This window comes from Ursus arctos, unplaced genomic scaffold (assembly GCF_023065955.2).
Source record: "Ursus arctos isolate Adak ecotype North America unplaced genomic scaffold, UrsArc2.0 scaffold_3, whole genome shotgun sequence".
Taxonomy (NCBI): Eukaryota; Metazoa; Chordata; class Mammalia; order Carnivora; family Ursidae; genus Ursus; species Ursus arctos.
In genome coordinates this window covers 83,012,394-83,040,062 of record NW_026622985.1, presented here as the reverse complement: position 1 = coordinate 83,040,062, position 27,669 = coordinate 83,012,394, and the positions used below count along the sequence as shown (strand labels likewise).

Genomic DNA, 27,669 nt, shown 5'->3' with positions numbered 1-27,669 from the left:
GAAAAGGTGGACACTTCGGATCTTTTTGCGGGTAATGAGCATTTGGTTTTACTGCAGTGTAATTTGGACTTCACTGGCAAATTGTTAGTACAAAGTTTTGAGCTTAGGGTATTATAACACCTTTTGTCAAACACCCATGCTCAGCAAACACTATACAGCACGGGCTTATTGTATTTTCTCTGAAAGTGAACTTTTCATCCATCCATTTTGGGTTGTCTTGAGTGCTTTCCTTTCTGTAGTTAAAAATCCCTTAGGCTTGATAGTACCTTCCTGGACAGGATTGTTTATCATTTAATTCTTTGCTACGCCCCCTGTCCTTTACTTTACTCTTGTAAAATCTGTAGCTGACTATTAAAGCTGTGAATTTTGTGCTGACCTCTTTTTCCTCTATCAGGTGTGTGTGGAGGTACAAAAGGAAGTGCTGTGATTCTAGGATGAAGTTTTCCAAGCCTGGCTGATCACCAGAGTCCCCTGTCAAGCTAGTAAAAAAAACCATAAATGCCCCAGTGGACTGGGATTTGCAGGGTGGGACCTGGGCAAGTGCATTTTTAAAACATAGGATTTTATTTATTTATTTATTTATTTATTTATTTATTTATTTATTTATTTATTTATTTTAAGATTTTATTTATTTATTCGACAGAGATAGAGATAGCCAGCGAGAGAGGGAACACAAGCAGGGGGAGTGGGAGAGGAAGAAGCAGGCTCCTAGCAGAGGAGCCTGATGTGGGGCTCGATCCCAGAACGCCAGGATCACGCCCTGAGCCGAAGGCAGACGCTTAACCGCTGTGCCACCCAGGCGCCCCTAAAACATAGGATTTTAAATGGCCAGCCCTCATTGTGAACAACTGTTGGAGGTGAGAGAAACAAGGCCTCCTCCTCCTCTTGTTGGCGCCCGGGGGTCCCATGGTCAGAACGGCTCTTGTGTAAGCCTGGCAAGGCTGTGCGTTGGTGTGCTGAGGCCTGCACACCCAGATATATTTTTAGGCTTCTTCCATGCAATGTGGCTATAACATCTATATTAAACATGTCATGCAGCATATTCTTCATATTTTTGTAAAGATTTAAAGAAACTATCCCTGCCCTTCCTACCACTTGTCCCTCCCTCACTTCCTTCTTACTTGGTCTTTAAGAAAAGAGCACTGGCCTTAGAGACAGAAGACCTGACTTCTGGGTTCAGCTAAATGATCTTGAGGTCTTGAGTCTGTCCCCTCACTTGCAGCTGAGCTTCACTTTCCTCTCTTCCAAAAGCAGAGTGATACTTTCTTTAGAGCCTCCACGGTAGGATCCACCGAGCTAGTGTGCGTACAGTCCCTTCGTAAAAACCCAGTGGTCTGCTTCTTGATTCCCACAGTGGCTGGATCAGTGTTTCTTCTGAATGTGGGTGATCAACAAATATTCTTAACAGGGCGTAGACAGAAGAGTCTCAGAGTAATAATGTGTTTCCATTCCTCTTTCTGAATTCTTCCCTTCTTTCCCCCATGCCTCCCTGTGAGGCTTGGAATTCCACTCCTTGATTCATTCCTAGGAAATAGGACATGTTTTGCCTGCAAGTGGGTGTCTCGTGTTGGAGACTCACCAGTCAGTAAGCACATGGAACTTTCTCCTTGGGCTTTTTAATAGTTTAATTCCAATCACGTTGTTAAAGCAATATTTCACTACTTCTGATTTTCCTAATTATCATGCAGACAAACAGTGGGGATCATGACATTAGAATAAGTGAGTGGCTTATGATTTTTGCCTCAGAAAGAGAAACTCTTGCTGTTTTTCTCCCCCCTTGAGCAACGCAGCAGTAATAAATGAGCAAGTCCAGAGTACTTTATGATAGATAGTTAATGGTGCTGTGCCTCAGCCAACAGGCCTGTTTCCACAGCATCTGTCACAATTCAGAGTCATTAGCATACCTTTAATGGTTTCTTTTCAAAATAATTTCTACTAGGGCATTTAGAATGCATCAAGGAAAAATATTGAGTTGTAGAGATGAGGAATTTTAAATGTAGACAAATGGTTTTCATTCTCTCAGATGTAATTTTGATAAAATTGAGAAACCACATAGCAACATATTATACAGTGTAACACAATTGACGGCATTTAATGTACTATCTGGGATTATTTTTTCAGGCATTCTAAAATAGTTAATTAAGAAAACAAATTTTTAAATAAAAATCTTAATTTAAAAAATTGTAGGGTTTCTTAGCACCCTGAATCCCACCATAGGCCTTCTGCTCTGTGTTTGGACTGTCCCTCGGTTGTCTTTCATACTCCATTTTATGATCCATCATGGAATCAACGTTTTTCTCATCTTAAGAGATGAGAAATGTTTTGTCGGTTGTGTGTCATTTTCACATAATACTGGTAAATATTAGCCTTGTTATTTATTTAGTTGTGAGGGGGAAATCTTCAGAGAAGCAAATTAAGCCATCTTTTTCCTGAAATGTCAAGTGCAGGTGAGAGGAGATCTTTATTAGATTTTTAAATATAAATGCATTTACAATGACATATTTTTAAAAAAACAAATGACTCCCTTTACTTTTTTATAAATGAAAGCCAGTGTGTACTTTAGCATGTATACATAGCTGTTTGAATAATAGTTCCTTATATTTGCAAAGGATCTTCTCTTTTTGGGTATATTTATATGTATTTTTTCCATACTTAATGTTTACAACAGCACTGTGAAGTAGACTGGGCACATATTGCCCCATTTCTCAAGGCAAAAATTGAGATTCTCCAGGAGGAATGCGTAGATGGCCGAGCGTATACAGCTGACAGTGGAAGGGCCAGGGCTTCTAACTTGTCTCTGTCTTTTAACTCCTTTTATTGAATGTTGTGATTCTTCTCTGCTCCTCTGGGGTGATTTTTGTAGCCTCACTGATATTAAAATGTTGCACCTATTTAGAGAGACTGTGTTGTTTCGGTATCATTTTCTTGGTGCTTTGGAATCAAATAATTTGATTTTCAAAGGTTTTAAGACATTTTTAAAAATTTATTTGAAATATAGATACTCTTTGAGGTCATTTATTCATTGTTCTAGATTTTTTTTTTTTGAGACTACTTAGAATTTAAAATCATTTGACTGCATTGGAAAAAGGTATTATCTATGTCTAGAGGATATCACATGTATTTTTGCATTCTTTTTTTTTTAAGTTTTTTTTTTTTTTTAAGATTTTATTTATTTGACAGAGATAGAGACAGCCAGCGAGAGAGGGAACACAAGCAGGGGGAGTGGGAGAGGAAGAAGCAGGCTCATAGCGGAGGAGCCTGATGTGGGGCTCGATCCCATAACGCCGGGATCACGCCCTGAGCCGAAGGCAGACGCTTAACCGCTGTGCCACCCAGGCGCCCCTGTATTTTTGCATTCTGTAACAATTACTGTTATGCTACTTAGGCAAATAAATATAGGCTTATTAAAAGATGGAACTTGTAGTTTTAAACTTTATATTAATATATGTTTATGGTTAGTCTTCATCCGTAGGGTCTAAGGAAGCTTATTTTCACGTTTTTGTTCCATAGACGGGACAGTGTCAGGGGAAGAGGGGAAGTAGGGATATATCCCTTCTCTAGGATATACTGGGATGAATCCTGAAGGGTACATATACTACTTCCCTTCACATTCTCCTGGTCAGAACTTACTTACTGGTCCCCACCTAACATCAAAGGAAGCAAAAAATGCCCCTGTCCCCCCCCCCCCCCCCGCCCTTGATCATGAGCCCTGCTGAACATCAGAGGCCTTATCATGGGTAAGGGTGAGATGGGTATTATGAGGAGTTATCAATCTGCCAAAATTACACGGTCTTCAAAACTGATATTTGAGCTTTCTGATGCGAAGCCAATTTAAAAAGTATTTAGGTATTTAACATTTTTTGACAACTCCTTTGCGATTATAAATCATATTGACTTTTTGATTACATATATTCATTTGAAAACACCAAATACTATTATTTTCCTAGATATTATGGTGATAAAAAGTTGTCAGTAAAATCTAGAATCTTTGAAAAGGGGTGATGGACCAAATGGAATTCTAATTACTTGATTTCAACACATTTCTCTTGCATTTGAATCTTTGAACAGAAAAGTGAAAAGCAAGATTATCCTTGAAAAATTCTCTCTCAGCATCTAAGCAGCCGTTTTTAATTGCAGAGAATGTCTTCAAAATTTGTTCTGCCATTTTAAAGTTTTAGCTGTGAGAAAGTCAATTGTCAGTTGTGCAGTGGAGGAAGAAAATCTTAAACTAAAATCGCCATTTATATATTATGTTGAGTAGACATATGTTATTTGAGCATTAGTGGCTGATTTCCCATAGAACATTTTTCTTCTTGAATTTGGTATCATTGTTGATGATGTAGGCACAGTATAGCCTCCACTGTCACCAGTTCATGGCTGCAGAACTATGAGTGGTACGAATTGTTTAAACATCAACTAAAATCACACAGTAAGTGTTCTTCCGTCTACAGGAGCCTCCCCGAAGCTGTCTTATTGATTCTGTTGGAGCTGTCCTTGCTCACGGTCTCTTCCTTCCCCTTCTCTTTCTCCCCCCTCCCTTTTTTCCCCCTCTTCTTTCTCTCCTTCCTTTTTCCCCTCTTCCAATTGCCTTTAAAAGCACATCCCTTTGACTATCCTCCAAGGTGATAAATCTTCATCAGCTGAGAATAGATTTGATATTTTGGGAGCAGGCTGAAGCCATTTAGAATCAAGGCTGTTGGGTGATGGATCTGTAATAACATTTTCAATTAGTGACAGGGAGTGACTATAAAGTAATGAGACCAGTTTTCTTGAGTTTTTGGAAGGCTAAAAATGAAGTTCCAAAATAGAAACTCTCAGTCTGATGTTTATATTTGTTTAAAAAAAACTAGGTTTATTATTTGATAATAACATCACAAAAGTCATATATTTATTTATTCACTTATTTTTGTATTTGTCCCTGTGTCTTTTTCCTAGTGGCTGTGTTTGTGGCTGCCTGTGGGATCATTGTCATTTTTTATTTTATGATAATAGTCCTTTTGGAGTTTTTACTGATAATCTATATATCGTATTTGAAATATAGTAATTAAACTGACACACGCAGGAGGAAATCAAACTTTACTCAATGTTTAATTATATAAATTGGGTACCTGATAGATTTTTTTCTTTTAGAGTTTAATACTTAGAAATTGGCAGCCAGCGTTTTGTGCTTATCTTAAACATAATCATCATGTAGTTCCATATTATCAAATGCAGTGATATTATTATAACACCATCAGATAAATGATACACTTGGTGCACTATCAATTTACTTTGCTTGGAAAGTAGAACTTTCAAAGATAAATTGAGATGGGGCACCTGAGTGGCTCAGTCAGTTAAGCGTCCGACTCTTGATTTTGTCTCAGATCATGATCTCAGGTTCATGAGATTGAGCCCTGCATCAGGCTCTACCTTGAGTGTCCCCACCGCCCACTCTGTGCCACCACCCCTCACATGCGTGGGTGCATGTGTGCGCTCAAATAAATAAATACATAAATAAATAGAGGTGTTCAGCAATTACACTAAACATTTGAGTCTTTCTGTATCTTACTAAACATAAAACTTAATGGTTTTTATTTAAACTTAGAAAAAATCTGTGGTTCTCATTTTCATATTTCTTTGGAGTTTAAGTGGTATCTCAATTTTTTAAGGTTGTAATTTTAGAAACTCTTTGCCATCAGAGGTTTGGTTTTTTTTTTTTTATTCATTTTTTTCTTTCCCTCAATTTCTTGTGTAAAATTGTAAAATAAAGTGAAGATGTTATTGAATTTGCTTTGGAAAGCAGGCAGGAAGGAAAATAAATTAGTACAAAAGCCAAATAGGTGTGCTTAGATATTGAGATAAAGTACCTTTTGTTTCTGGTGATTTGTGCTACATGGTTTGTTTCACTTAATTTTTGATTAATAAAATTATGCCTTCAACTATGATACTACATAATAAATTTAAGCACTAATTGTAGTGATTAGAGCCATACATATAAGAAAGTTATTTTTTGTCAACTTGCTTTAAAACATTAGTTTTACATAAAAAGCAACAATCTTCATTAGATTTTCTAGTATTTTGACAGAGTGGTCTGTCTTGTAAATAAATACTCATTAGCTCATGTCTTGAGAATGAGTAAAAGTTATGCTTGTTTAGTAAAAAGAATGTTGATTCATGTACATTTTTTTGTAGAAGAGAAACCTGATAAAATTTAGTGGCTTGGCAAATGTTTTAAGATGGTATAAAGGTTATTGTGGATTTGAACATTAAAAAGCAAAAACTATACAATGTAGACATTTCTTCTCATTAAAGACATCTGAACAGATTATATTATTAATTTGTTCATTAATTCCTTCATCCATTCATTTGATAAAATATCGTATGTGTCAGGCTATATAAGCTCAGTAATAGAGATGCAAGTTTGTGCTTAAAATAGAATCCTATCACTTTAGACCTTAGCTTGATACATACGAATTTTTACTCTGCCTGAATATTTATAAAATTGAAAATGATCTATTACTTCAAAAACTAGGGATGTACTGTATAGTGACTAATATAATATAAAAAAAATTATTATAAAAAATTGGAAAATGGGATCAATCATTTTTGGATAGAAATTCCTGGAGTTAACTTTGAGTGACTTGTAACAATAAATTTAGCATTTGCCATTCCCAATTGAATGACTCCTCAAATGACATGGAAGTCCAATTTCAGCTCAGCTTAGCTTCTCAGCCAAATTGAGCAAGGTCACAAGAAGAGTTCTAATTGATGTTCCAATCATAAGGGACTGAAATGGATTGATTTTTGTTCAAAAAATATTTATTGAGTGCCTATCCTGTTCAGGCCCTGTTTGGTACTTATTTTGACCAAATTGGATACACTGCAAAGTATTGAGATACTCTTGAATTTCTCATTGTTTTCTTTCCCAAAAAAGGCCAACTAAAGTTTTTAGTTAAATTATTCTCCTATGTTAACTGAACATATCTTTATCAAGACCAAATATAGTAAGCATCAGCTTAACTTTTTTTTTTTTTAAAGATTTTATTTATTTATTCGACGGAGATAGAGATAGCCAGCGAGAGAGGGAACACAAGCAGGGGGAGTGGGAGAGGAAGAAGCAGGCTCATAGCGGAGGAGCCTGATGTGGGGCTCGATCCCATAACACCGGGATCACGCCCTGAGCTGAAGGCAGACGCTTAACCACTGTGCCACCCAGGCGCCCCATCAGCTTAACTTTTTAATGTTGGATGTAATATCTACTTTTATCCATTTTATAATTCATATGGCTGTTTGGACAATGGGTGCATACAGATGATTCCATTTATCATTTTCCATAAAAATGTTTATGTGACTTTTGTAAGTCTGCCCTCTGAAGATTATGCATCATAGAATCTCCAGTGTTTATTAGTACAGTTGCTAACTAGTGTTTTGTAATATAGACTGTGGTTTCGATTACTTTAATTCAGAAAATCTTATGAACGCTTTCTGTGTGCCCACTGTCGGTGGTCTACATTTTAGTGGATCTTCAATATTTATCTACCTAGCTTAATTTTCTTTTTAGAAGTTCTTTTAAAGCAAATTTTATTAATGCAAGTTGAATTTGTTTTAATGGGTATTACTCGAACGATTGCTTACTCGTCGTGTTAACATTATCTTTTCAGCTTGCTCTTGCATGTTTTCTTTTGGTTTTCCCTTTTCTTGCTTCATTTATATCACTTTTAAGGAGAAGAAGTTTGAGGTCATGCAGTCGCATGCACTATTTTAACTTTTAGTAAAATATAGGAATTCATTTCTATGCTTGACAGCCCCATCGGGGTGTGTGTGTGTGTGTGTGTGTAGAGCCAGATGTGTATGTGTGTGTATAAATACACACAAAATACATTTTTTTAAAGATTTATTTACAGAGAGCTTGTGCTTGCATTTGAATGCAAACGGGGGGAGGGGCAGAGGGGGAGAATGAGAGAGCGTGAGAAAGAGAGAGAGAATGAATCTTCACTGAGTGTGGAGGCTGATAGGGCTGGGGGCTCAATCCCAGGACCCTGAGATCATGACCTGAGCCAAAACCAAGAGTCAGGCACTGAACTGACTGAGCTACCACGAGGCATCTCAAGATACCCACAATATCAAAGAAATTTTATCTATTGTGTTATATTCCTTTGCCACAAAAAATAGTGTTCTGGAATACCATGCCTTATTTGAAAAGTATTATTTAAGGTTATTTTTACATTTTTGTGTATATTTAATTAACCCTTTCAGTTTTAGGCAACACCATCTTAAGATGAGCCTTTTTAAAGGTTGATTAAAAAATACACAAAAATTCAAGAAGCCATCATGATTCTAAATGGTGATTTAAAAGAATCATTCCCATTAACATCAAGAGCATCACAGGGTGTCTTGGAGGTACTAACCAGTACTGTTTTATAAGAGAAAAAATTAGGGGAAAGGAGAAAGTAAAATTTCCCTTATTTGCAGCCCGTGTACCTGGAAAACCAGGAAAATCAACTGACAAATTTTATAACCCTAGAGAATTCAGTTACAGTAACTGCCTGTAAAGCCAATGAAGAAGTTCTTTGTGTACTGATAAGGAGTGAGAGCAACAAAGAGAGTTTAGGGTAGGCTTCTATTTTGGAAGACAATTATGTAACATACAGATGATTATATTAAAATAAAAGAAAACCAAATGTTTATTATAGAAAAATTTGTACTGGTGGTATTGAAAAAACAAAACATCCCTAATCCCACCACTCCTGTTGACTACTGTTAATATTTTATGTATGATTCCTGTGTTTTACTGTTGTATATAGAGACATACATATGCACAGGTATATACACACTTTTGAGGAGTGTGTAGGTGGGGAGGAAGGTACAGGTTTGGGCTGATACTGTATTACTGTTTTAAAATCTTCTTGAGGGGCACCTGGGTGGCTCAGCCAGTTAAGTGTCTGCCTTCAGCTCAGGTCGTGATCTCAGGGTCCTGGGATCGAGTCCCACGTCAGGCTCCCTGCTCAGCGGGGAGTCTGCTTCTCCTTCTCCCTCTGCCTCTCCCCACTCTTGTGCTCTCTCTGTCTCAAATAGATCAATACAATCTTTAAAAAAAAAGAAAAGGAAAAGCTTTAAAAAAAATAAAATCTTTAATGCAGAAATACATTGCATATTTTTTCTGCATTATTACTTTTCTGTGGTTATCTTTTCATGGATATATAGTTTGGATATTTGACCAGTTCCTTATTTTTGGATGTCTGTGTTGTTTCCATTTTTAAAAATTTTATCAACAAAGCTAGGGAGAAGAATATACCCTTGGGCTAAATCTTTGCAGATGTCTGTGATGTGTTTTCTGTTTTTTGGTAAATTTCTAGAAGCAAATTTGTTGAGTGAAAGGGTATTTTGGAAAGTTTTTGTTTACACACACACACTGCTAATTTCAATTGCCCATTCATAACCTTTTTTCATTTTCCAGTATTGCCTTGAAATTTTTTTTTTCAATTTTTTTAAAAAGATTTATTTATTTATTTTTATTTGACAGAGATAGAGACAGCCAGGGAGAGAGGGAACAGAAGCAGGGGGAGTGGGAGAGGAAGAATCAGGCTCATAGCGGAGGAGCCCGATGTGGGGCTCGATCCCATAACGCCGGGATCACGCCCTGAGCCGAAGGCAGCCGCTTAACTGCTTTGCCACCCAGGCGCCCCTTTTTCAATTTTTATATAGTTAAATTTGTCCGTCTTTTCTTTTTATAGTAAGCATATGCTTAGAACGGTGTGTCTGCATGTAAGATTTAATTTTGTTTTATGCTTTCAATTTTTTACAATGAAATTTTAATTCACTCTTGTATTTATTTTGGAATATGGTATCACATGAGGTTTTTCTAGACAGTTTTGCCAGTATCAATTTTTAAAAGAAATAATGTATCCATTCTCCTTAGAGATATCTTGGTTATTTTAGACCAGTTTCTAATGTAGAGTTAAGGCTATGTCTGGTCTTGAATTGTGTTCATTTGCTATATTTGCCAATTCTTGAACCAATACCACATTATTTATATTACTGTAGATTTACACCTTAAAAAAAGTTTATCAAGGCCATTCCCTGGTCATGACCATTAATTTTTAAAATTTCTTTATTGATATGATTCATCTATTCTTCATGATGAACATTAGTCTCTTTTTATTAAGTATTTTCATAATAATCAAGACCCTTGGTTATTTGTGCATTGAAATACCTTTATGCAGTATTTGCAATGTATATGTAAATAGAAATTTTTGTGCTCCTAATGTTACTTTAAATACCTGGTAATTTATTCTTTAAAGGATCTGTTCATGCTTTTTTTTCTCTATTCTTCTTTCTCTTTTCTTCTCATTGTTTGCCAGAGTCTCTTCTCTCTATTTGCCACTAAACCGTTTATTACCCTTGCATGGCTGGATGTTTTGTGACCCTTACAGCCAATCAGATGCCTGGTGGTAGACAGCACATGTAATGTCAATTGTGCTTTTAATAAATAACATCAGTTTGTTATTTAAGGTGAACTTCATTTACCTAACTCTTCCTATTTTCATTATGAACAAAGAGGAATACTTGTTTGCTTTTTCAGAGGACATTTGTGTGATATATTTTTCTCTCTTCATGTTTATGGATGTTGTCATACAGCACTTTCAAGTCTGTAATACCAGTCTAGATCCCATCATATCATTTTTAGCTCTTCAGTGTACTTCATATAGATATCTTCTTTTAATATTAAAAACACACAGGAGAAACTGTCTGAAAACTCTTCTGATGTATAAAGCCACAGGATTCAGTGATGTGAAATTACAGTGGGTTCTTTAGTATCTTCAGAGAATTGCAATTATTAGCACTGAGAGTGATTTTCTTTCTTAACTTGTAGTTGTTAGAGAACAATTTAGAAAATTGATGCTTCTGTCAAAAGTCTGGATAAGTAGGATACAGGCTCAGTCTGGATATGGCAACATTAAGAACCCCACAACTTTTACTAACTGTAAAAAAGAGACTCTATTTTATACTCCATTAAACTGTTATACATCATAAATAATTTATTTCAAACCTTGTTCTCATCTATATCAAGGATGATAAACTAGTCACTGTAAGGACTTTTTTTTTTTTTTTCAAAGATTTTATTTGTTTATTTGAGAGAGAGAGAGACAAAGATGGCCCAAGCAGGGAGAGAGGCAGAGGCAGAGGGGGCTCGATCCCAGCACCTGGAGATCATGACCTGAGCCAAAGGCAGACGCTCAACCATCTGAGCCACCCATGTGCCCCCTAAGGATTTTTTTAATGAATGTAATAGTGTTCTCTTTTCCTGCCTTGTGGCACTTTGAGCATTCCCCTCTCCAGGTGTCTCTTGACCTCATTAGAAAGAAGTTTGTGCCTCTTGAATGGTCCCTGTCAACAAATATAGGCTTAGAATTGTTATGGGAACCCTGAGAAGACACTTATGGAAGTCATGACTCAGGGTGATTTTCTTCCTAGCTCTCCTGCTCATTACATATATGATTTGTGCCACGATCCAGTCTTTCTGAATCTGTTTCCTCATCTTTCAGATGACCATAGGTTCTTCAGAGTTTTGTTCTGGAAATTTAGAGAGCTGAGATGTGTGAAAGTGCTTTGTAAACTGTCATCACTGTACTCCTATTACATTCTTGTAGGTGACTACTCCTGTAGTTGTGTTTGGCAACTTTAACAAGGATTGGGAGGTCTATATACAGATTCCACTGTTGTCCATGGGAAGCCAAGCGCCAGTGCTCTCCCAGCTTGTCCTGTGCTCTTCATAAACATCTCCTTCCTCCCTGGCTACATTCCTGCCCTGTCTGACCACCCATCTATCCCAGCAGTTTGCTGGAAAAGCAGGGGAGATGATGGCATTAAGAACAGGATTGAGTTGCTAATTTTTTTGGTCTCCAGCAATGTAGAGAACCCAGCAGCCCCAGGAAGTGGGCGATTGGCTGGTGAAGGTGGAAGTTGAGGGTTTCAGTTTGTTAAGGAGGATAAAAAGAAAATAAGGAGGCTGTGGTTGGAGAGATGGAATCAAGTTACAAATCTGTGTAGGGGAGCAGAGCCTGCAGAAAGAACTGTAGTCTGGGAGTTGCTGTTCCGGTGAGTGGCTGACGGTCTCAGAGGGGATGTTTTGAAGAGGACAAGGAAAAGCATTGTTTGTTGAGAGCTGAAGTGTGGTTATGCTGAGCAGCGGGGATAGTCTTAGTGGAACATAGCTGAGGGTGGCCTCGGGAGTGGAGCATAGATGTGGCTGCCTAGGCAGTAACTGCGTCTAGACCCCTGCCATGAAGTTGTAAGAAATTGGTGCCTTCTTTTAATGATGGTCTTCAAGGATGACTATGAATCTAAGGGCTATTGTTGTTAAGTAGTGACGTCAGCTACTTCTTATGTTGGATATAGTCACAGATTTGAGGACAGAATTCAACGAATTGCTGCTCTACCATAATCTTTTCGTTCATTTGAACACACAGATCATAATGCCTTTAGCAGGAGGAATCACGTAAGAATGGATGAAAATAGGTGTGCCTAAAAATGTGTGATTGGGAAGCATCAGCTTTAAATTATTCTGAGAGGATGTTGGCCGTTGAGGAATTGGCTTCTTTGGTTGTGTTGGAACTTGGATCTTGGGTGTGGAGTCTGCTATCTTCTTCTAAAAATGGAAACAGACAGGGTAAATGCAACAATACCTTTCTCTTTCCATTTCTGAGTGTTAATAAGAATAATAAAACCATGTTCTCTTCTCCTTATGCCCCCGGTCCTAGCCTTATTGATACTTATTCAATGTATTTCTTTCTTTCTTTTTTTTTTTTTTAACCTTAATTGTTTATTAGGTAAGAATTTTACAAACATTACTTTTATTAGCAGTAACGGTGAAGCTGGAGACTATTATTGCATTGTCTCCATTCTGCATGGCGAGAACCACCGTTAAGTAATGTGGTAGAACTTGGGAACCTTTCCAAGGGCATGGCTCTTGTGGCCTGCATGTGTCAGCTGTCATATCTCCCTGTGCTGGTGGACTGGTTTGGTGATCCACTGGGCTTCAGGATTTCTTCGGTAGCTTTATGGATCGGATCAATGAGGATGACCTCAAAGAATTTGTACGTGGAATCTTTGCCAATCCAGTAAGAATTCAGGACCCTCAGAGCCCCACGGTGGCATCCAGCTCACTCCTCTGCAACAGACTGAAGGCTGTTGACGTATAGGAAGAAAAACCAGCTGAAGTCACCCTAAGCCTTCAGTCGGTTAACCCCAGGATGGACACGTTTGCCATAGGTCGCACCATTAGGAACTGGGTGTTTACGGCCACCATGTCGCACGTGAATCTGACGTAGGACATAACCTTGCTTGGCTTTGTACCCCAGTCTGTGTGCTTTATCGGGCCAGGTTGGGCAGGGCTGGGCTGTGTAGTGCAGACAGCTGTCAGTACTGCCCACAGTGCACCCCGGGAAGAAAACACATTACATCAGACTGCTTCTTCCTCTACAGCTCCTGGGTGTACTTCTAAGTGCCCATCTTGGCTTCCCTGTGAGCTGATGGCTGCCGCCAGACAGAGAGGCTTGAATATATTTCTTAACACATTCAGTTATTTCCCCCACCAGTCCGTGGAAGATGCAGCAAACTCCAAGACTGGAGTGAATAATGGAGTCTGTAAATTAGAAGCCATCACAGTGATCCTGGGAGAAATGACTGCTAAAAGCCTGACGTTGAAGGAAGAGACAAAATGTAAGAAGTAGGAACTGTATTAAAGTACTTCGGTGATGAATATTCCTAATGATGGCCTTGATTCATCCATAAAACAAAACAAAAAAACTCAGAAGCACTTCACTACTTTCTGTCCCATTGCCTGTGAAGAGACAGGGCGATGAAAGACTGAGGAAAGATTTCCTTTACAGATGGCCACAGATTTAATCAGGGGTTTAGGATGCACGAAGATATAGGCCTCCGTTTTATAGAAAATGCACTTACACGGAGCACTTTATTTCCCAGGGACACCAGGTAATTGAGTTATACCTGAAATCCTGAACTGTCTGAATAACACACAGGCACACACACATCCAGCTTCTGTGTGCCAAGAGGTGTTAAATGCTTTGAAAACCATAATTAAATAGCTGACATTGTGCTGCAAAACCACCGTAAGCATCGCCTCGCGCAGGTTTTCAGCATTCCGTGCTAACGTGTAATCCCAGTAGCTGTGACTAATCTAGTCTCTATTTGTAACACATTCAAATTAAGAGGTGTGTGTTCTTGTTCATGTACTTTCTCATTAGCACTAATAATGCTAGTGGGAGTGACAAATGTAGTATGTTTTTGCCTCCTATCACTCACACCTTTTAGATACCTAGCTCCTTAGAGGAGGTGATTTCCCATGTGATACATTTATGGAGCCGTGTGTTTAATAGTTTTCCTCAAAAGAGAACATGTCCATAGGGACTATTTATTGGTAGATGGGCTCTGGGGAAAAGAAATTTGAATTAATCAATTTGAACCACAGAAGAAATTATGATGACAATTAATATAAATGGGAGTACCACACACTCATTTTTTCCTATACGTCTTACAGGCTTTTTTTTTTTTTTTAAATTTATTACGAGATTTCAAGGGTTTTTTCCCCCTAGATTCTTGGCTTTGATGCTTGAGTATACCCTCTTCATTCCTCCTCTGCAAACCTTCCTATTTGTTCAAAGGACTCTTCAGTGTTTAAGCGAGTGACTGACAGTTCTCAGTATTTGAAACCATGTAAAGCCGTCTTCCTGTGAGTACTCATCTCATTAAGGGCTGGTATGTTTGATTATTGTATTCCCTCCACCATTGTAGCAAATACTTGGTTGCTTTTATGAGAGATCCAGAATGGATCTGTCCAGGGATAGCCTGCTGCTACCCGCCTTCCTGCAGCTCCCCACAGCCCCCGACTCTCACACACTAATGTTCACTGCACCCCATGCCTTGTGGGAACAGTGGCTGTGTGGTCCTCACAGCTCCAGCTCCCCTTTGGGACCCTCTTGCCTTCTTCTACCCCTGGCTCAGAGATCTAAACTTTCTCCTGGAGAGCATTCTCCTTTCCTAGTCCTTTACTGATGGTGGAGGTTGGGGGACTCATGGGAAATGCATGTGTGAGAAGACGGTGGAGGAGCCCTGCTGCTCTGGACTGTGGCCTGTGGGGACAGCTTTCTGGCATTCCTGTTTCCATTTGACATGCATGTTTCCTTTGAGACGATGGTATAAAGAGTGATTAGGTTACCTAGGATCACAAAATGTTTATGTTAACGTAGTTCAAAAATATAGACTAAATAAGGACTTGTCTAGGCTGGTTTGGGACTTAATGCATTGATCTCCGCAAACCAAATTCCAAACGACCTTTTGAAACAGCCCATTTCCAAATTGTGTACCTTCTATAGTCTGTATTTCTGTCTCTTCTTGATGGGTTACTCAGATTGTTTACTCAGGCTCTGGAAATAGATGTACCAAGTCTGCAATGTAGCATGGAGGAAAGAGTGTGAATCCCTGTCATTATTAGCTTTATGTCCGTGGGCAAGTCATGTAATATCCATGAGCCTCAGTATTTCCATCTGTTAAATGTAGATGATTAATAGTGACGATACTTACTTCATAGAATGATTGGGAACATCATCAGAGATAATGTACATAGAGGTGCCATGTAAGTTGTTAGGCAGGGATGTAGACCAAAGCCACAATTATTTAATATTTAACAGTTGGATAGAGAAGAGTTGTGTTGGCAGGTCTCTAAAATACTATACGTTTTCTTAAATTATTGAAGGTATTTGCTAGGATTTTTTTTCCTTACAATTTTATAACACCACTGGTGTATTATTTTTAACTAATATAGATTTTTAATGAATTAATTTTCTTAATGGCAGTATGCTTTGTAAGTAAAAAACACTTTAGTAATAAGGTCCTTTGAAAAGGCAATGTCCTTTGACTGATTAAACATCAGCCAGTCTCTTTATGTAGTACAGTGCAGAAATACTAGCCACCAGATTAAATCTTAATCAGTAACAATGTTTCACTAATTACAAGAGCTGCTTTATATATTGGATAAATTGCTGTTTGTAAACACTGGATTATATTAACTAACGGAGCTGATTGCCAGCCACAGAATAAGCATAAGGTTTGCTAAAAGCTCTCATCAGTGGCTTGAAATAGGTAGGCACTGCTGCCTAATATTTCAGTTAGCGTGGAAAGGCAGGTAATGACATTATGAATACATTTATAATGCAGGCCAATTTCTTCTAAAATGCATGTAAGTATTATTACTTTACCAGGAGTCTGTGAAATATGATTTATTTAATGCATTTCAGCCCCCATAATATTAAGATATAATTGAGATGTGGAGTAAAAAAAAAAAATTGCATACAGTCAGTATGGTACATGAATCATAGGCTAAATTGCTTGTAATTTTAAAGGCACTTAGAGAAATTGTGAAATTTATATAATGCATTCTTATGTTTGGAAAAGGTTATAAGAACAATAGTCTGGTTATTTTAGTATTTCAATCCTAAAAATAGGACTTTTGAATTATGATTAAGCCTAAGATAGCCATATGTGTGAGCAAATCCAAAACTTCTTATGTCCAGTTCTCATTAAATAATTTTTGTGAATTTTCCCTTTAAACCTCTCATGTTTAGCAAAGAGTCGAGCAGCATATAATTTCTATAAAGGCCATAATCTAGTTTTTATAAACTGTACGACTGGATGAATGACAACATAAACGTTGCCAGCGTGTTTAGAAGGGAATCAGTTAAATGGTACTTGGAATTTTGATGATTATTGCTTTGAAAAGACTGAAAATCACAGGTCTTGGCTTTATAGTTTAATTACTTGCTTAACAATTGCTAGTGATTCACTAAATCACAAGGCTTCCAAACAAATAACATCAGTAACTGCTGCCATGCCTGAGCAACTCCAATTTTCTTGACAATGGCTACCAAACTGTGTTTAGCCTAATATAAACTGTTAGTTTAACAGCAAGCAATCGCAGTTTCGAGTGTACCATTGATGAGATGCCAGCAAATCGAGCTCTTTACCAGTGGTGACACTTGTGTCGAGAATAACTTCAGCATGTTTCGTCAAGACCAGTTGGAGAAGCCAATATAGTAATTATCCACATCCCTTTTTGATATTGGGTTTAATAATAACAAGCACCATCCGGCTTTCCAGGGCTTCTAATTAATAATTAGTTCTTAAGAACACCGCATGTGGTTCCTCACTGTTTGAAGGAGACTGGGAAACAGGGACAGCTTAAGGTCCTTTGGACTTTTGTGGGCCAGGGTCAGGACTACTGGTGGCAGTTTAAAAGAAGAGCAAGATTCAGGTGTCCTGGTGGGAGAATTTCATTTGTGCCTTTATTGACCCGTGCTCTCTTTCTTCACTGCGTCTTAACTTCGTGGCATTTCTGTGAGTTCATGACTCTTCCGTCTTGCCCTTTTGCAACGGCAAGCTCTTTATTCCAAATAGTTTTTTCCAGAATTAGATAAGTTCCTCAGTTTTTACCTAGGTAGCAGTCACAGTCTTGCTCACATGAGTTACCTTAACCCCTGTTCTGTAGTATTTTACCACTGAAATAACATAGAAGAAACCTATCAGGCTTGCATTTAAGCAGTGATAGTAATGCATGGTATTTTATCAAGCACTTGTTTCTGCCAGGCTCTGTGCCAGGAACTCCAGATATGTCTTATTTGATTGTTATAGCATGAGGTGGTAGTATTAGTATTCCTATGACTGGAATAACTGAGGCTTAGAGAAGTTAAGTAATTTAACCTTCTTCACTAGGCGATCAGTTTGGCTCCAGACCCATGCTTTGAGCTACTCTGCCATGCCGTCTCTAGCATAAATGTGCCCTCTTAGTTGGTGAACATTTCTTATTTAGTTGTGACACTATATGAAATATGGTCCTCCTGGGTATAGATGGGTATTTTTACATTTTTAAAATCGTGACCTACGATAATACATTTTAAATTATGACGCAGTGCATACAGACATCAGTAAATAATACCTCATTCAAGAAATACTACTACATTGTATTTTCCGCCCTCGTATTTTCTATTTTATTCTGTTTCCATTTTTGAAAACAGTGGGTTCTAACCCAATAAAACAATTTCACAGTCCACTAATAGGTAGCAAGCTACAATTTGAAAATCATTGAGAATCAGTGTTGGCCTTGTGGGGTCCACACTAGTCAGTGCAATCTGTGTTTCACTGGTTTTACACTTGCTTATATGCTGCCTCAGGTACTTGCACTTCTAATTTTGTTAGTTTTCTAATTTTGTGAGACCTTAAATAGTTTTGCTGGTAGGCATTTGTGAGTGATTGAATTCTGAGGATGGATTAATACCTTTCCTGAGGCTCAGAGTTCCTCCTTTGCCATTTCATTATGGTCCTTTGAGGGTCCCATGGAGTTGAGATTCAGGGTTATACTCAGGTTATACTTTCCAGAGGCTGCCTCCCTTTCTTTCTGAAGTTCTTCCATGCCAGGCAAGTTCATTATAGCAATTGAAGGAAACCTAAGTAGAAAAAATGGTCTCTCTCCAGTTATACCTCTTCCATTTTGTCTCCTCTTGTGCTGGACACAGTATACCCAGTGTGCTTTAAAAAGAATTGAGAAGAGGGGCCTTGGATGGCTCAGTTGGTTGAGTGGCTGGCTCCCTGGCTTGGGTCAGGGAGTCTGCTTGAGGATTCTCTCTCCCTCTCCTTCTGCTCTGCCCCTGCTTATGCTGTCTCTCTCTCAAATAAATAAATCCTTTAAAAAAAAATTGAATTGAGAAGATGCAGGATAGTCTCTTGTCTTTATCATCTTGCACCCTTTGCCAGGCAGACCTACCTGAGTATTGGCCAGAAGGTAAGACTAAGGTTGTTGCCCCACTTGTCTTTGCCTAGAACAACTGGTAGCACAGACTGGGGTAACCAGGCACCAACATGACATGTGGTGCCCATGTCCTCTCATCCAGTCCCTCCTTGAGCCAGCGAATTTGAGTGCCTGTGCTGTACTGGAAGGCTTTAGGGCTACAATGGGGAGCTTGACACACATGCTGCTGCTTTGAGTATCCATTCTAGTGGGAAGACAGTTGGAAAATAAGTGGATATATGTACATATATCCCCTTATTTAACAAATGCAGTAAATATTTGAGGAGCAATAATATGGTGTAAGATGACTGTAGTATTTCTCCACTTATCTGGGCCCCATTCTCAGTGTTGTTAGTTTCGCCAGTGCCTGCAGATCCTCCAAAATGACTCAGAATGTGTAAGCCAAAGGCCATCATGGGATTTTCATTTGTGAGAGGCCTGTAACTCAAGGGGAGACTGTTCTGAAGCACAGGGCCAGTGCAGTCCGTGGAACAGCAGCATTGATACCGCTTGGAAACTTGTTGAAAGTGTAGACTCTCTGACCCAGCTCGGACCTACTGAGGCAGAATCTGCATTTTAACAAGATCCCTGGGTGAATATGTACATTAAAGTTTGAGAAGTACTGCTAGAGTAGTGGTTCTTTACTTGGCTACTCTAGAGAAATAGAGTTGGACAGGAGAAGTCACTCTCAGCAAAATGACATTTTGTCACACCTTGAAGCATCTACTAGGATGGAAATTGTCAAATGCTGCCACTTTACTCACTTCTGCTACTCCCAGCAAGGCTGGGCAGTGTACCCTGTCCTGCCGTTTTGATACCTCCCTCCCTGCAACCGGAATGGACCACCTGAAGTTAGTGCTCACCCAGCATTAGTCAGAAATCCCACTGGTGTGCTGCAGTTCTGTATGTGTATAGCTAGCACCTGGCCTTGTTTGTCTCCTTGCACCCACTTTTTGGGGTGAGAGCCCTTTTGCCTGTGGCCCCCTTGCCCATGTCCATGCCTGTGTGTGTAATAAACCTTTGAAATACTTGTGATCGTTGGCTTAGCTGTGCTGTGTTTTGGTGTTTTGATCTCTGGTGTCTTTTGAGGGAAAGAGCAGCAGATCCAGATACGGACCAAATCAGACAGGGGCTTTAAAAAAAAAGTAATCTTGGGATTCTCAGATATCACTCTAAACCAATGAAATCAACATTTCTGCAGGGTAGGACCTAGGATGCAGCATTTTTCAAAGCTTCCAGGTGATTCCAACTGGCAGCCATGGTTAACAACCTCCTCTCTAGAGGAAAATATCTTTTATGTTTTTAGGGCCCTAGAACAATTTAGAAGCTACTTATGATAAATTCTGACTGATGCTTTCCATGTCCATCATTGAAATACACCCTCCTTCTGCTGGTGTGTATGTGGAGAGCAGGCTGAGTGTATACCATTAGAATTGCTGCATCTCATTCTTACAAAGCTGATGGCAGCAGAACAGAGAGCCACCAGAGTTGAATTTGAGTCACCACAATGAGCCTGACATCAGATCCTGTGGAAAATAGGTTGTAACAACTGTGACTCAGTTGATAAATGAATAATAGCACTTTTGCATTTGAAAAATAACAGTTCCTTTTAACGTTTAGGAAATTTTTGTCTATCATTTTCATCTGACTCAGGCCAGAATCTGCTTCACATTTATGAAAGTGATCCAGACCTAGGTTTCTATCTGATGCTGAAAATGACAGCTATTGTCCCAAACTTCCACACTCTGGAAGGTTTTTGTGTCCGCCTTGCTTTTGCCTTTTGCTTTTTCAGCTGACACAGAGCAGAAAGGATCAGCTGGGAGTCCCTCAAAGCCAGAAGATTAAATGGAATTAAGAGAAGGTATTCTGAGGCGGGAAACAGTGACTAGATGAAAGGACTCAAGGGGGAAGATTTTGAGGTCCTTAGATTTTATGACGTTTTGGTAGGCCAGGGCTGTAAGCTGTGGCTTGGAAGAGAAACTCAGGTGGAAAAATTGAAAGGAGGTCCTTAAAATTTTGTAGGACGTAAAAAAGAGAAATTTTAGCAGAAAAGGTTTGTGTGCCAATAATGAGCCTGATCTGAAATATTGTCCTTCCAGCACTTTGATATGTGTCTATCAGCGGTCTGTCTTTGACGTTCAGACCCTGCATGAGCTGGCTTAACTTATGAATCCTGACTAAAAGGGAACAGTTGGAGATGGCAGGTTCAGTGCTCACGTACCACAGCAACGGGCTCCAAGTTGCGCTGGCCAATAAGCAGTTCCTTCCAGGATAGAGACCAAGGGAAGCGCCTTGCTTTTGCTTTGTCTTAGTGCCTGCATGTCTTTGACAAGTGAACAATAAAATGTACTGTTTGATTTCAGACTATCTTGCTTCTTTTCTCTGTCCCTCCCGCAATCTTTCTTTTTCATGTCACATCGCACGAGGTGCTTTTCACCTCTCTTTCCTGACCCTGGGTTCCAGTGTTCATTGGTCGCTCTCACCCAGGATGTGCTCTAATTGGCAAAACTGTAACCTGGTAGCAGCAGTTCGCTATTTCAGTTTCCTAATTGGTGTCAGGGTCTGCTGGTGGAGCCCAGCCATGTTGGATTGATTGATAGATGGGCTGCTGTGACCGCCACGCTTCCGTCTGACCAACAGGTTTATTGCTTTTTGAAACCAAGAATTAAAATGTTAAATATATCCTACAGTGTTCGTAGTGGGTCTGAAATGAAATCAGCTCTTCATCATTAAGGAATACTTTCAATGTTACCTGAAGGTCCCTTGGGTTTGCAACTCGAAATTTTATTCTATTTCTAACTCACAGCTGGCTGTTTTCTTGCTTTCATAATGCAGTGTAAAGCTGCATTATATTTCACCCCGCCTGCTGCACAGTGGGTTTCTGCTTTTCAGAAGTAACGCAGACATGGTGTTAAACGTGTGTGTGTGTTGGGGGTTGGGGCGGCTGGCATTGAAGAGACCCCTCTTGAAATTGAAACTTGAAATTTACAAGCTCATTTACATTGGTCAGTGAGAAAGTAGGTTGTTAACTGAATCATAAGAAATGATACAAATTCTTCTTCAAAAGCTATTTCACGTAATTGACATTTATGTCGAAAGTATAACTGAACAGTTAGGCATATAAGTGTAATATAATGATTGTTTACCCAAATTAATGCCTGAACAGAAGGCTACAAAATACTGCATTTTAAAATAGAGTTTTAATACTTTGATTAGCGTATGAAATTCCAGAATAATAAAACAATGTAATAATCTTAAGAGATCAAGTATTACCAGTGAGCAAACCTCTTTAATGTTTTTGTCTCATCCAGTTTCTGTAGCCAGTACTTAATCATTTATAGCAGCATTTCTTTTGTAGAAAAAGTCCATCTTTATCAACACACATTGTGTTTTAAAACATTCTAGTGATACTGTCTTATATTTGTTTGCATTATACTGGTTTTCCAAAGAACTTTCCTTATTCTTTCTCTTGTTCCTTCGAATATCCTCAAATTAAGGATTTATTATTTTACATTTTATTGAGGAAGGGACTGAGAAGCAAAAGTTAAGTGACTTGATGGAAATCACTACTCCCACCTAAGTGACTGAGTTGTGGCTTGAACCAGTTCTGTGACTCCATGTCTAGTGTTTTCCCATATTAATATACTGCTCTCTATGTGCTGAGTGTACCATTTGTGCTCTGAGCATTACAAAGTTGACTCGCACTTTCTTGACCTAAAGTTTCTAGTTCGGAAGATTGACATATGCACAGGTGTGCTAAAGGGCTGAGGGAGTATTCAGGCTCTAGAGATAGGGTTGAATGAAGAGAGAGTCTGCTGCAATTTCTTAGAAGTCTGAGTGTCTGAGCTGGAACTTTGAAAAGGAGGGGCATAGGTATTTGAAAGGTTCTTGGCATCCAAACTGAGAGGACAGCTGGAACAAAAAGATCCAGAGATGGTAGAACCCGTAAGTTCTGTTTCTGGATGTCGAGTACGTGGATGTCATTAGAACTTAGGGGCAGGGTAAGGAGGGCTATTAATGGTTGACAGGTTGGAAGGCACAGAGCAGCCAAATGGCCAGTCTTGTGGCCATGTTGAGGATAGATTACAGGAGAGAAAAAAGGGTGAAAATCTTTTGGGATAGGAATGTGGGGCAGCCTTCCCAGCAAGGTGAAGCAATTTCAATTAGGAGACTGTACATTGGAATTCAGAGGGGGATATTATATATGGTAGACATTGCTGAGTTTAGAAGCGGGAGGCCCAAAGGAGAAGTGAGCTACGCATACCATAAAGATTATTCTGGCTTCAAGGACTGGCAGGAGTCACATTTTAAGGTTTCTGTTACTTCGGTTTGCATAAATGAGCAGTTCTGAGGCCATCCGATGAGGTAAGGACCCAAGTAACTGGGTGGTGAGGCTTTCTCTTACCTTCTTAGTTCCTCAGAGCAGACCTAAAGGATTTTGGTCCTTAGAGTGGTTGTAGAGGAAATATTCTGTCATGTTAGTGGTGTTCAGAACCATAGATTCTCTGACTTTATATATGAAGCTGAGGAAGGTACTCTCCCAACCCTTACCTGTCACCATAAGAGGAAAGCCTTCCTGTGCCTATGCTTGTGTTCCGTTTCCTACAGTCTAATTGGATGGTGACAGCTTTAGATAAGGCTAATGACCAGTTACATTTCAGGTTGCTGTGTTTGAAGTACCTCGAAGACATCCATGTGGTAGATATGTTCATTAAATAAATCGGAGACAGTTCTGGAACTGGGGGGGGAGGGTGGCCAGGGATGGAGAGAGGCCTGGGACTCTTTCTCCAGCTGTAGAGATCTGGGAATGATGAGATCTTCAAAGAAGAGAATGTGGACAGAAGACAAAAGAGGGCAAAGGCAGCATTTTGGTAAATACCCACCTTTAATCAGCAGGCGGAGGAGATTACATAGGAGCCATCTGCAAGGAGAGAATGAGGAGGGCTGGCAGTGAGCAGAAGAGAGCTTCAAGAAGTGGTTTCTAGAGAGGGCCAGCAGGATGAGCACTGATCAGAGGCCATTGACTTAAGCAGTTACTGGTCAGTGGTTACTTTACTAAAAATGTGCATAATCAAGCAGTGGAATCAGAACCAGCTTTCAAATGGTGAAAGAAGGGATAAAGGGAAAAAGCTGAGGCAGTTGTTATTCTGTCAGAACTTTAACCTGTGAAAGAATTGTGGTGAAGAATATATCCCTTGAAGAAGCAGCAGTGTTTGGGGAGGTTTTCCTTACTTTTCCTTTCTTCATTTTTTCCCCTTCTTTTAAAAAATTTTTGTCATTGTTTTTAGCTCATTTTTTAGTTCAAGTATAATTAACATATGGTGTTACATTAGTTTCAGGTGTACAATATAGTGATTCAACAGTTCTATATATTGCTCAATTTTCATCAGGATAAGTGTTCTCTTACCTCTTATGTACCCTTTCTCTATTTCACTCATCTCCCCTCCCACCTCCCCTCTGACAACCACCGGTTTGTTGTCTATAGTCAAGAGTCTGTTTCTTGGTTTGTCTCTTTTTTCTTTGTTCATTTGTTTTGTTTTTAAATTCCTCATGTGAGTGAAATCATATGGTATTTGTCTTTCTCTGACTGACTCATTTCACTTAGTATTATACCCTCTAAATCCATCCATGTTGTTGCAAATGGCAAGATTTCTTTCTTTTTATGGCTGAGTAATATTCCAGTGTGTGTGTGTGTGTGTGTGTGTGTACCCCACATATTCTCTGTCCATTCATCTGTGGAAGAACACTTGGGCTGCTTGCATATCATGGCTGTTGTACATATGCTGCAATAAAATAGAGGTGCATATATCTTTTTGAATTAGTATTTTCATTTTCTTTGGGTAACTACCCAGTAGCAGAATTACTGGGTCATATGGTAGTTCTATTTTTAATTTTTTGAGGAATCTCCATATCGTTTTCCATAGTGGCTGTACCAGTTTGCATTGAGAAGTTTTCTTTAAAGAGATTAATGTATTTGAGATTTAAGGGAAGGAATCCAGTGGCAAGAGAAAGGTCAAAAATGCAAGAAAGGTGGTAATAAATTGATATGACACAATCTCAGAGAGTTTTGGGAGGGAATATATCCAAGTTTAGAGATGAGGGTCTTTGAAAAGGGAAGAGAAATCCTCTTCAGAACATTATGTGAGGAAATTTAAGTTGGAGGGAGAGAAGTTTGCAACCTAATGGCCTCTATTATCTCAGTTACAGGATTTGCCTAATTTCTGCATTCTACTGTGTGAATGGCAAGCCAATTTATTCTTTAGGGCAGGAGTCTGAGGCAACCTCAAGTGAACAAGGTCAGGTGAGACACGATGGAATTCCCAGTCCAGTGTCCTAAGTGGGTGCATCTTCATTGCTAATCACACGTTGGTACCTCTTACCTGACTTACTTCCCCTTCCTGACACGTCATCCCAACTTCAGCTTTCAGTCAGGTCTCCTGGACTTCTTTTGGTTTTTACCCTTTATCCTTGATTTCATTGTCTTCATGTTACAGGTCTTCCTTCTTGCCTGGGTCTGCCCTCCTCTCTTAACAGGATACCTTCCTAGTCAGGCCTCCAGCTAAAGACCCTAGCCTAGTCTTTCTGTGGGACTCTTCTGGAAGTTCTGTGCTTCCAAGAGAAGAAGAGGCTGAAGTTGCCTCACCTGTATCAATCAACAGATTTATTATATGAATACTTAAATATATTAGGAGATGCTTCGAGATATGGTATCCTTGACTTTAGGGGTTGTTGAAGATACTTCTTGGGAAAGATGGGACCTTTTAAAAAATTTAGAATGGAGTCTTAAAGGTATCTGACAGATTTGTTTTCTATCAGACTAGTTTTTTCTTGGTGAAACATACCTTTGAGTCTTATTTAGGGTTGAGTTCTTCCAGTGCTTTGAAATCTGTTCTGACTTTCTGGCATTGGAAATGGACATCCAATTCCCAGAAGACCCTTATATTAAAGATAGTCAATTTTAAACAACTTGATAGATACATAAGTGATAGAGCTATTTTAACAGCGTCTTTCATTTTTTGAAAAATAGCACTTGATTTAGAAATTCAAGCTGTTTTAAACCAGTTTCTTCCATGCAACTTGGCAGCAGCTGTTAGACACTATTATAAATGCTTCGGCAAGGTTCAGTGTTGTAATCTTGGAGGGGCTGAAGTTTATTACATATTTGATCAAATTACCAGCTTTTCCTACATTTACAGATATGTATAGATTTTTTCATATTAACCTATCTGCTTAGGAAGAGAGTTAGTTGATGGCTGTGAGAAGTTAGAAATGAATAGAGGGGTGCCTAGGTGGCTCAGTTGGTTAGGCATCTGACTCTTGATTTCGACTCAGTTCATGGTATTAGGTTTGTGAGGTGTGGAGCCTGCTTGGGATTCTCTCTTCCTGTGCTGCTTCTGTCTCCCTCTCCAAAAAAAAAAAAAAAAAAAAGAATAGAGAGTTTCCAGAGACTTGGTGTGTGTATTCAGAGTAAAGGAGACTTCCCATTTCACTTCATTGTGGTTAATAAATGCAGCTGGGAAAGGGGTCAGAAGCATCAGCAATTTGTGGAAAATTTATGATTTTCCATGAAACCACTGTTTATACTACATTTTGGTTGACTAGGCTAACATCTATTTCATTGTCTTGGTTATAGTGAGCTCTTCACAGTATATGGTTCTCATCTGGGGGTCATGGGCTCATATGTAATCTGTGTGAAGATAGGTTTTAATAAACTGTGCTCACTAAAGTTCTGTCATACTTTAGATTCTAATCATTAACTCAGTATCCCATAATATATAGAACTCATAAAAAGACATCAGAGATGATTTGATAAGAAGGATGGGCACTGATACTGTATTAAAAGCACCTATGTGTTGACGGTACAGTTTACAGAATGCATTCACATCCATCATCTCATTTGCTCATCACAGATTCCTGTGAGTACTTCCTTTTCAGCCTCTGTACTCCATTTACAGTCTCATCCACACCTATGGATCTAGCCATCAGCTATAAACCAACCACTTCAGAATCTATATTCTGAGGCTGTATCTTTCAACATGTAACATTTAGCCAAGTCTTCTCTTCTCACTTGCAGACTTCATCAGAGACTGCTGTTCTCTTTCTCAGTGAGCGAGATCACCATCTGTGTCCGAAATCCAGTTGTCCTCCTTGCCATTCCTCTCTCCTTTTCCATACGCTGCTAAAAACTCTGAAATCCAAACCTGCTGCCACAGACCTTGTCTGGGCCTTCATGACAGTAGCCTGTATCCCTTCAGGCATTTTCCAGCTACTTGCCTCTGTGTTCCACATCGCCTCTGGAGTGCTGTGGTTTATCGCAAGTGAAACTCTGATGTGTTACTCCCAGGTAGGAAGTCCTGCAGTGGCCTGCCATGGTCTCCAGGTAAAGCCGGAGCTTCAGTAGGATAACCAACAAGGCCCATCTTCATAGTCTGCCCATGGTTGGTTTTCCTGCCTCATCTTTGACCATATTTTCAAGTGCAGCTTAGATGCCCCTGCCCTGAACCAGGTTGCTGGACCTGCCATGCGTTTTTATGCTACCACCCCTCCACACTTCAACGCCTTTGCTGAATATCCATCTCTTCCACCTTAACTCTTTCTCGAGCCCCATCTTTTGGAACCATTTTTGTTAACATTTCTCTATCCTATGTGAAATTTGTGATTCTTCTTCTGTGTTTCTGCTCCACTTCCCCAGTGGATGTGGGCTCTTAGTGGACGGGGTTAGTGAGCATCTGTTGTGTTAGCACCTTTTATCATATCTGGGACACTTAGGAATGTCATGGATGTTTGCAGAACATTGCACAGGTCTGAGTCTACACACATACTACATAACT

At 39.2% G+C, this 27,669-nt stretch overlaps 1 protein-coding gene and 1 pseudogene across 2 annotated transcripts in view; one reads left to right on the top strand and one right to left on the bottom strand.

Annotated features, from left to right (window-relative positions):
• Positions 1 to 27,669, top strand: part of CHCHD3 (coiled-coil-helix-coiled-coil-helix domain containing 3) — a 261,420-nt gene that overhangs the window by 112,269 nt on the left and 121,482 nt on the right. The window lies entirely within an intron of this gene.
• On the bottom strand, positions 12,837 to 13,491 carry LOC113265729 (60S ribosomal protein L15-like; annotated as a pseudogene).